General features: G+C 59.9%; 1 protein-coding gene across 7 annotated transcripts in view; it reads left to right on the top strand.

The window, feature by feature from the left end:
* Positions 1-9531, top strand: part of ZMIZ1 (zinc finger MIZ-type containing 1) — a 232484-nt gene that overhangs the window by 71940 nt on the left and 151013 nt on the right. The window lies entirely within an intron of this gene.

The raw sequence follows: 9531 nt of genomic DNA, 5'->3' as shown, positions 1-9531 counted from the left end.
TGTGTGTGTGTGTGTGTGTGTGTGTGTGTGTGTGTGTGTGTGTGTCCCCGTCGGTCTCTGGTCCAGGAAACCTTAGCCAGTCACGTGGCCGCTTTCCCTGTTTGTCTAAGTAAGCAGTTCAGGCCGGCTGCAGCCAGGAGGCTGAGACATGGAGCCAGGGGAGGGGGCCACACTGGCGTGGGAGCTGGACGTAAGGGTCACTGGGGACAGACGGGGCAGCCCTGGGGTTCTTGGGCCTCTAGGCTTGGTATGGGGAGTCCTGGCCTCGGGAACGGCCCTGCTTCTGATCTCCTGCCCTCCTTGGCCTCTCCTACCTCCATCTGGGCAGAGAAAGTGTTAGCCTTGCTGACTACAGGGAACCCTCCCAGCCCTGAAATGTCCTCTGACCAGGAAGGACTCAAAAGGGCAGAGCCCCAGCCTCACAGAGGGGCATGCGCATGTGCACCCGCCATCTGTCACATCCCCTGGAGCTTGCTGCTGAGTGCTGGCCCTCGGCAGGAGAGCCCAAGTCAGGCATATGCATCCATATGCATCCAGCAGGCCACTGATGAATTCAACAAATAGGTGTTAAGCACCTACTATGTGCCAGGACCCGGGCTGGGCTGGGCAAGGAGTAGGGTCGTCAGAACACAGATCTTCTGGAACTTCTGGGGAACCCTCACCCCTGTGATATATTTTCTTCCTGTTGGATGGGCAGGATCACCTTTGATTGCAAAGACCCCTTGCTCCCGTCATGAAGCAGCCATGTCCCTTGGCCACTGCCATTCCAGGAGGATGGGACCCCAGCACTGTTGGGGCACAACCGGCAAGGTGCAGAGATAGTGCCTAGTCTCCCACAGACTGAGCAGCTGGGGGAGTGTCCCCTTCCTCTGCAGTGCTGGGAGCCAGAGCAGATATAGGCAGAGTGCAGAGGCCCTGAACCCTGGGGACTTCCGGGCCTTCTCGGAAGCCCCCTGGGTGGAGAGCCCCAGGGGAAGTGGGCCTCCTCCTGCCCAAAGCCTGTGCCCTAGGAAACCAGGAGGAGCAGGGTTTGGGGGGCTGAGGGCCTTTGTTCAAGCCTTACCCAGCCGGCTCGGCGTGTCTTAGCTATGGAAGACACAGTCCCGCTGGGACCTGGAGGAGGAGCGCTGTGGGGGCCTGTGGGGGCCCGTCGGGACTGTGCTTCTGAGAGCCCACCTGGGTTCATATGCCTGTTTGCCCCCTTCCTCCTTGCTCCTTCTCTTTCTCCTTCTTTTGAGAAACAATTTCCTGGCAGCCAAGTCTGTGCCAGGCCTGGGCTCACTACAAGACCATCCCTGGCCTGGAGATGCTCCCTGCCAAGCCGGCATCAGGCAACATCTCAGGGTGGACCAAGGATCCAGGCTGAGCTGAAGCCCAGGAGGAAGGCAGCCATTGGATGCCCATCGGGGTGCGGCTGACCCCGCAGGCTACCCTGGGCTCTGGGCAAGCTTAGGCACACTTTCCCCAGATGCGCTGACAGCTAAACCCACCGGGTGCCCAGCATGAGGGGCCCAGAGGGTGGGCATCCAGGCCACACAGAGCATTGTCAGGCCTTGCTTCTGTTGCGATAGGATTTGGGGGTATTCAGCCTGGAAGAGTCCCACGAGCTCATGAGCCCAAGGCTGTTTTCTTATAGCTGGGATACTCCAATTCAAAAAAGGGAAAGAAGTGGGGGGCCAGTGGCTGAGCTGGTGACACGGGCCAACCATCCTACCACCCACAACTGAATATGGATCCTGGACAGGGATGGTTATGAAGGTACTAGGCAAGAGTCCCAGAATGCCACCTCGGGCAGTGTGTCCCCAGCCTTAGCTTGCATGCCCCCAAGGTCAGGAAACTCACTATTGCCCCATGGCTGTCTTAGTAACTCTTTCTGGTAACTAGTCCCTTACTCCCCACCAGGCTGGAGTCTGGCTTCTGTCTTCCACCCTGCTCACCTCAGGCCACAGACATCCCCAACAGAGTCCTTCCAGGCAGAGCATCAATCTGGGCCCACAGCTGGCCCCATCAGGGCCTGTTTGATTGCAGTAATATGGATAAGTCATCAGCGCCCTGCACTGGGCAGCCAGGGTGTGGCCAAAGTGAGCCCCTGCCCTTGGGATCAGACCCATCCCAGCATGGCCCCCAGGGAGGTTCTTAGGCTGCCCACGGCGCACACGGGAAACCTGGCTCCCAGCTCTGTCCCTGTCCCTGGGGTGATCTCAGGCAGGGCCCAGCCCCAGTCAGACCCAAATCACCTCCCCTCTGTGCTCTTCCGCAACACTGAGCTGTGAGAGGCCTTTGTCCCTGGTGGGTCTGCGGCAGGCTGGAGGAGTCTTCTGGACATTCTGACCTCTTTGCTTTCTGAGGCACCTGTTTGCCCAGCAGTCTTGAGAGAGACCTGGGGTGCTGGGGCTGCCCAAAGCCTGTGCCCTAGGAAACCAGGAGGAGCAGGGTTTGGGGGGCTGAGGGCCTTTGTTCAAGCCTTTTCCCCATCCCTAGGCCAGGCCACCAACCTCGAAGCTCCCACCACATCCCCGCTTACGGACAGGTGAGTTTCTGGCTCCTGAGACACAGGGAATAGGTTGAGTTCACCCGGAGGCCATGGCGTGGCCCCACAGCCCTGGGCCAAACTTCCAGCCCCCCTCCCACCCGCCCCCCCGACCCCTGACGCATGTCAGGATGCAGGCGTGCAAGGCCGGGAGTGGGATGAAGGGCTCACACCCTGGGTCCGTGCCAGGGTCGGACAAGGTGCTGTTCCGGGGTGGGGGCTGCACTGCCCAGCGGGGGTACCGCACCTTCTGCAGAAGGGGCTCTGCTCCCCCCCTCATCTTTCAGCACTAGCAAGTTCTGCCTCTGAGGCCTGGCAGCTGTCCCCTCCTCAGCTTCTCCTCGTGTCCTCGTCCCTCCCTCACGGCTCCCCAAAAGTGACACTCCCCCTCTGCCCCGAGTGGGGGAAGGCGGTGGTTTGAGGCCCCCCGGGAGGGCCTGATTCCTGCGGCCCTGCTCAGCTGTGCCTGGAGTTGTGCACTGCTGGGTAGAAAACCCACTGCTGCTTTTGTGGAGTCCTTTTGCTAGAAAACAAGTAGCTGGAGGTCTAGAGGTCAGAGGCCAGAGGCCACCGAGCAGGCCAGGGCAGTCTGCCTGCTCTCACCCCAGAAAACTTGAGCGCATATGAGGAGCCCACCCCCACCCCACCCCCGGCCCCAGGGCCCTGCCTCTCTCCCGGGCGGGTGCGGCCAGTGGGACAGGAAGCCAGGGAAGGCCTGGAGGATGGGACTCAGGGTGGTCTGGGCCTGAGCCAGGGATGCTGCAAAGCCTAACCCTGGCCTGGCCCCAGGGCCACAGGCACACAGGTCACCCACCCGACAGGAAACCCTGCCCGGCACCCCCTTTGTCCCACCCCATGTTTCCCGCGGGTGGCGCTTCTACTGTTTCCCGTGGGAGCTGCTGCCAGGAGTCATACCCTCTTGAGAAAGGAAGCCGGACCTCAGGCTCTCAGGCTGCCCTGCCTCTGACCTGCACTGATCCCCTCCTAGGTCCTCCCACGGGTGGAAGCTTCGGGCCCACACCCATGCCTCACCCCACACATGCTGATGACTTATCTTCTCCCAGACAGTCGGTCACCTTTAGGGACTGGCAAGAGAAACCTCCTAGTAGGGTTAGGCCTGGGAGCCCAGAGACCAGGCTTCATGGTCTAGGATCCACCACGAGCTTGCTGGTGCACTTGGGCAAGCCACTCCACCGCTCTGGGCCTCAGCTGTAGAAAGAAAAGGGAGAAGCAGCAGCTCTGCTCAGCTAAGAGCATCCCATGAGATAAAGGACTTGGGGGTAGGATAAATTTGTACCCTTAAGGACAACCAGGTTTGGGATTAACTGCCCTGGAACCTCCATCACGCATCCCAGACACTGGTCTCCAGCCCAGCCGGGGCGCCTCGTCTATGCTGAGCCCCAGGCAGGGAGAGAGGCATGGGTGGCTGCTAGTGGCCCCATGGCGGGTGGGGGTGCTGTTGCTGGCATGGCCCCTCTCTGGGTCATCCCAGGCCTGGGGCAACAGCACAGGGGCAAAGCTGGGTATCCGTACCCGGGAAGGAGCCTGCCTTTCTCCCTTCTCCCAGGAGCTGAGTGGTGGTGCATGCTGGGGTCTCTGCAGAACCCCACAGTGATCAGGCAGGAGGGCTAGGTTGGTGCGCCTGGGGGCCAGAAGCCAGGATGGGGGCAGTGCCGAGGGGCAGGCTGTGGTGCCAATATCCTGCCCTCCCCCCGTCCTGGCAGGTGCTCGGAGGCCTTTGGTCTTCCTTCAGTTGTGATGTTGAGCCTAAGGCGCTCGGGGAGACCCAAGGTAATGATACCATGAGCTCTCAGTGCTTCTGTAGTCCTCTGTGGGGGTGCTGCTCTAATGGCCTGGCGACAGAAATGCATATCCCCCATCTCTGTGAGGTCACTGTTCCGCTTACCCCCATTTCCTGGGGAGAAAACTGAGTCACAGAGAGATGAGCCAACCTGCTGGGCTTTGAACTGGGCAGCCGGTCCCGGAGTCAGTACCCTTGGCCACTGCACTGCCCTGCTCCTCACACCCACAGCCCCCTCCCCAAGCCAGGTGCCCACAGCCTACACCCAGCTCCGCATCAGCAGGGGTACACCCTGGGGTGTCACCTGCTCCCAAAGCAGGGCAGAGGGAGGGTCAGGACGCCAAGTGAGCAGATCCGAGTTGCTGTGAAATCAGATAGGCTCACAGACTCAGGGCTACGCTGAGCTTGTGGAGCAGCTGAGAGCTTGCCAGCAACCGGGAAGGTCTGTGGGGCCCTGCCCCTCCCTGTGCTGTGGTCACAGCTCAGCCCCAGCGGCTTTGGACACCTCACCCCCTGAGCCTCAGCATCTGCCACATGGGCCTTTCAGAGCCAGCTGTGAGGAGTCCTTGATATTCTGGGAGCACAGTGTCCGAGCCCCCACAGCCCCTCAGTGGGTGTTCATTTCTTCCCCAGCGCATCAGGCCTCTAGCACCAGGGACATTCCTGGCAGCAGGATTATTGTGGGCAAGGGTGCAGAGGTGGGAGACCCAGACATGTTTAGGGAAAGGTTACAGGTCAGAGGCAGGCTGAGGTCTTCAATAAGAGGCTGAAAAGTTAGAACTGAGCCTCATAGACAATGGGGAGCCAATGGAAGGCTCTTGGACAGAGGAGTAACGCACTGTCGGGGAGAGGAAGTGGCAGTGGGGAAGCCTGACGTGTTCATCCAGGTATGGGGCTCTGATGCAAAAGGAGTCTTGTGGCTAAGAAGGTTGACCCAAGTGGATGGCTTGGCAGGCCTCAGTTTTCCTCCTATAAACCGGGTCCGTGGTCCCCAGGGTGCTAGCCATCACAGGCTGGAAGTCTGCGGGGCACTGCAGGGAGGGGCAGGGGATCGGCGCTAATGCCTCTTCCTCTGCGTGTCCCAGAGTCCGTGTCCCTGCTCCCGGGGCTGGTCTGGGTTTCCCACCCAGCCCTGGGTGGGGCCCCACTGCTCCTTCCTCCCTCTGTGGCTTTCTGATCCTAAACAAGAGGGGCCTCGAGGTTGCAGCGGGCTGTGGGGTGTGAGCCAGGGTGGGGACATTGGCGGTGGGTGGAGTCACGGGATGGGTGGCCATGAGTCAGGAATTGCTGGGCCCATGTGTCATCTGTCTGCGCGCTGTTCTGGCCTCCTGGGCCTTCTGCCTCCTCTCTCCCACCCGGGTCTGTGCCTGTGGGCTGCTCGGCTGGGCTGACAGTGCCATGTTTCTGAGAGCTCGGAGCCCAGTCGGAGAAGTCAGGGCACCTGGACTCCAGGTCCCAGGCTCCCGCAACACTCACGGTGTTCCTGGGCATGTCCCCTCCCTCCTTGAGCCACACTTTCCCCGGATTGAAGAGTGAGGGTGGGGCTGGCCAGAGGCTCTCAGCCCCTGCTGCACGGGAGATCTAGGGCAGCTTTGGGAAAAGTAGCATACCCCAGCCGGGTTCAGTCACATTCCCGGGGCAGAGCTTGGTTGGGCACCCGTGCTCGGGCGGCCTGTGGTGGGCTGCGCTGTCCGCGCCGTGGGCCCGCCTGCGGATTGCGGAGCTCGGGGCCTGTGCTGAATCTAGCTGCACCACTTTTCTAACACCGTGAGGAGCTGACTTCGTGCCTCCAAGCTTCGGCTTCCTCATCTGTGAAATGGGGGTGCCAGGGCCACTCTGTAGAATCGCTGTGGGGACTAAATGGGGTGACCAGTGCTCAGTGTCCGATAGAGCCACGCCTGGGCTGGATGTGGCAGGCGCTGTGCAAGGGGTCAGCTGCTCTGTTCTCTGACCTAAAGCCGTGTTCACCCTGCGCCTCCCCTCACTGCTCCTTCATGCATCCGGCAAACATTCCAGGGGCCGGTGCTGGGTGCTGTGGGCAACGGGAAGAAGACACCCGTCATGGGGGCTGGCCTCAGCCCCTCGTGTTAGTCTGTCCAAGGGTCCAGTCCCAGAGGTCAGCTTCTGTCCCAAAGATTGATGGGCATGTAAGAGGTGGCTCCCCCCCCAAATCCCTTGAAGTTGCTGGGCTGTGGGAGCCCCTCCATCTGAAAGAATGCAGGGAGACCCCAGACTCCAGGGCGAAGGAAGCCACCCTAGGCTAGTCCTGACGCTTCAGCCGGGAAGCAGCTACAGAGGTCCTCGTACCTCCTGCTGGGGCCCCAGGATGCGCTCTGGGTATGTGATGGCTCCCACAGGGCTGGGCTCCGGGGCTGCCCAGGATGGTAGGGTCAGCCAAGGTCGTCGGTGTGTGGGACAGAACGGGAGCCTCCTCATAGCACATCACCTGGCCTGGCCACATCCTCCATCTCCCAGATTTCCTCCAGCAACCCTGGGGATTAGGCAGACATCGTCCTCTTGCTTTACAGACGGAGGATGGGACCTCATGGGATGGGGAGGTACTGGCCCAGGTCACGGAGGATAAAAGGGCAGAGGCAGGGTTGGAACCCACTTCCATTCAAACAGGGTCGGGGGGCAGACAGTCAAGCTTCGCTGGGCAACTGCATGGGTGAGCATCTTGGGATGGGCTGCAGAGAAGCATAACGATTAACACACCTTACAACCTCCCTCCCCAGCCTTCCCAGCAGCAACCCTGCAGACCACCACTGGGCTGCCCTTGACGGGAGGACTGGCCATCCTACAAACAGCAAGAGCCCCTGTGGCCTGGCTCCTCCGAGGGCCAGGAGTTGAACCACGCCTTTACCCCAGTTAGACCTCCTCCCTCCCCATTATACCATTGAGTAAACTGAGGCAGGGGTAGGTACAGGGACTAGGCTAAGGCCATGTGGCTTGCAAGCAGCAGAACCAGGATTTCATCTAGGCCTGGGTGACGTTAGTGCCTCAGCTCAAACCCGTTACCTCCTGCCAGCAAGAACAGGGCTTTCCTTTGTCTAGCGTTTGTAAATCTGGGCCTTGGCCACCACCTCAAACTGGCCTGGCCCCCACGTGACCAGAATCCCAGGGGGACGCCTGTTTGGGGGGGGGTGTGACTGCCGGGGGCTGGCCCTGGCCCGGGAGAGGGGTCACCGGGAATGCTTGGGGCTAGACGGTATGCGGGTGCCACGGGGAGTCCCTCGGCCCTTCAGCCTCCCGACCTTCCCGCCCACCTCCTCAAGTGGAGGGAGCACAGGGCTTGGAGTCCAGGCTGCCCATGGAGCTGCCCAGCCCTGTGCCAATCGTGGATGAAATGTCAGCTCAGCTAATCCTTCAGCCCGTGTTAGCCCAGATAAGGAGACTGAGACCTGGGGGACAGGTGCCTTGCTCGTGAGTCCTTAGCTCCTTGGTCCAGGCTCAACACCAGAACTGACTCTCTCTTTGGTTCTCATCTTGCTCTTGGGCCCACCCTTGTTCCTCTTTGGACTTAGGTACCCTCCCCGGTAAGCTGGCAGGCTTAAACTAAGAACGTCCCAGGACTCTTCTGAGAGCCTCCGCCAGCCTCCATTAATGCTGTAGAGGAATTGGGCTTGGGGCGTCCTAGGGATGGAGGTAAGGGGTATTCCCCCAGGGGTCCCCTCAGATGGGCAGTGCAAGACCAGGTGACAGGTGCCAGCGACCCCAAGCAGAGTGGGCAGAGGCAAGAGACAAAGCCCCTAAGAGGGGGCCATTGACAGAAAATTCAATTTAGATCCTCAGCATTGGGAGTGACAAGTGCCCAGGTGGGCACCAGGGGCCCTGGTTTGGCCAAGCCCAACTGGGTGTCCCTCTAGGCAAGACCCTAGTTCCTGGCAAGGGAGAAGCTATGCCCACCATGAAGGGGCTGATGGGAGGGCAGGTGTAGAAGGAGTGCCTGGGAGAGAGCTGACTCCTAGAGGGTGCCCAGCACCTTTGGCCATGGTATGGAAAGGAATTAGGAGCAGGTGGCCCTCGGGAAGGCCATCTCTGGGGAACAAATCCACTGGACCTGCTCCTAAGTCAGCCCTAGCAGGGGCCTGAAGCCAGGATTCATCCTCACAGAGTCCTGGGTCTTTCTCCTTCTGTGATAAGAGAGCCGATATCTTTCCCCAGGAAAGACCCCAAATCTGTGCCTGTCAGCAAACCGAAACCAGCGATAATAACGACCGTCCCTGTTTACGGAGCATTTCCCATGCACGCGTAGAACTGGCATCATCTTGTTGAGGCCTTACACCTCTGACAGGAGGGACTCCTATTATCGCCATTTTACAGATGAGGAAACCAAAGCCCAGGGAGGCTGTTTCTTGCCCAGCGCCACAGCTTAGGAAGTAGCAGAGCTGAGGCCCCGAGTCAGCTATGTCAGAGCCCAGAGCTGCGCCCTGTACCCTCAGGCTATGTTGTGTCCTTGCCCCTTGATTAGAGGAGAAATTGTTTATTTGATGCCTCGAAGAGAGGGGAGACCCTTGCCCCTTTGCACAAGCCCAACACCAAGGGGCTGGGCAGCTTGGTGGGGTGAGGCCCACCTGTGTGCACTGTGAGCCTGAACCCCTCTGAGGGGCTGGATGGGTGAACGCTGTCCCTTGGGGCCTGGGCCATGCACACTGCTAGTGAGGATATTCTGGCTCTGTGAGGCCTCTCTGGAGGAGGTGCTACTCCAGCTTGCCCTGGAAAACAAAGCAAATCAGACTTGGGCCCTGGGTGAGGCTTTGGAAGAGCCCCCGGGGATGTGTCTGTATGTGGCCAGGGATGCTGGTGTCCCCACTCACTGATGCTACCTACAATTCTCTCTTCAGCCCCAAACTTTTCTCCCACCAAGCTTCTGGGCTTTTGCCCTCCTACCTGAGATACTGCCCAAAAGGATGATGCCCCAGGCCCTCTGTTTTGTTGCCAGGCCAAGGTAGGCACACCCACCCACACTCTGTCCTAGAATTGTCCATCTTTCTGGGTCTTGCCTGCCTCATATTAGACACTGTGCAAACACCCTTGGGAAGCATAGAGGCTGGCACTTGTCAGCCTTTGACTCTGCCTTCCCTCTCCCCACCTACCACCCCAACTCTGCTCCTTCTCATCCTCCTCCAGCAGATGGTAGACACTGTCACTAGTTGTTAAAAGAAGGAAATGGATGGATGGATGGATGGATGGAGAGATG

Source organism: Callorhinus ursinus, unplaced genomic scaffold, assembly GCF_003265705.2.
Source record: "Callorhinus ursinus isolate GAN/ISIS: 27379988/994484 unplaced genomic scaffold, GSC_fseal_2.0 scaffold31, whole genome shotgun sequence".
Taxonomy (NCBI): Eukaryota; Metazoa; Chordata; class Mammalia; order Carnivora; family Otariidae; genus Callorhinus; species Callorhinus ursinus.
The sequence above is the reverse complement of the archived record's forward strand: the minus strand, read 5'-3'. Positions and strand labels throughout refer to the sequence as shown.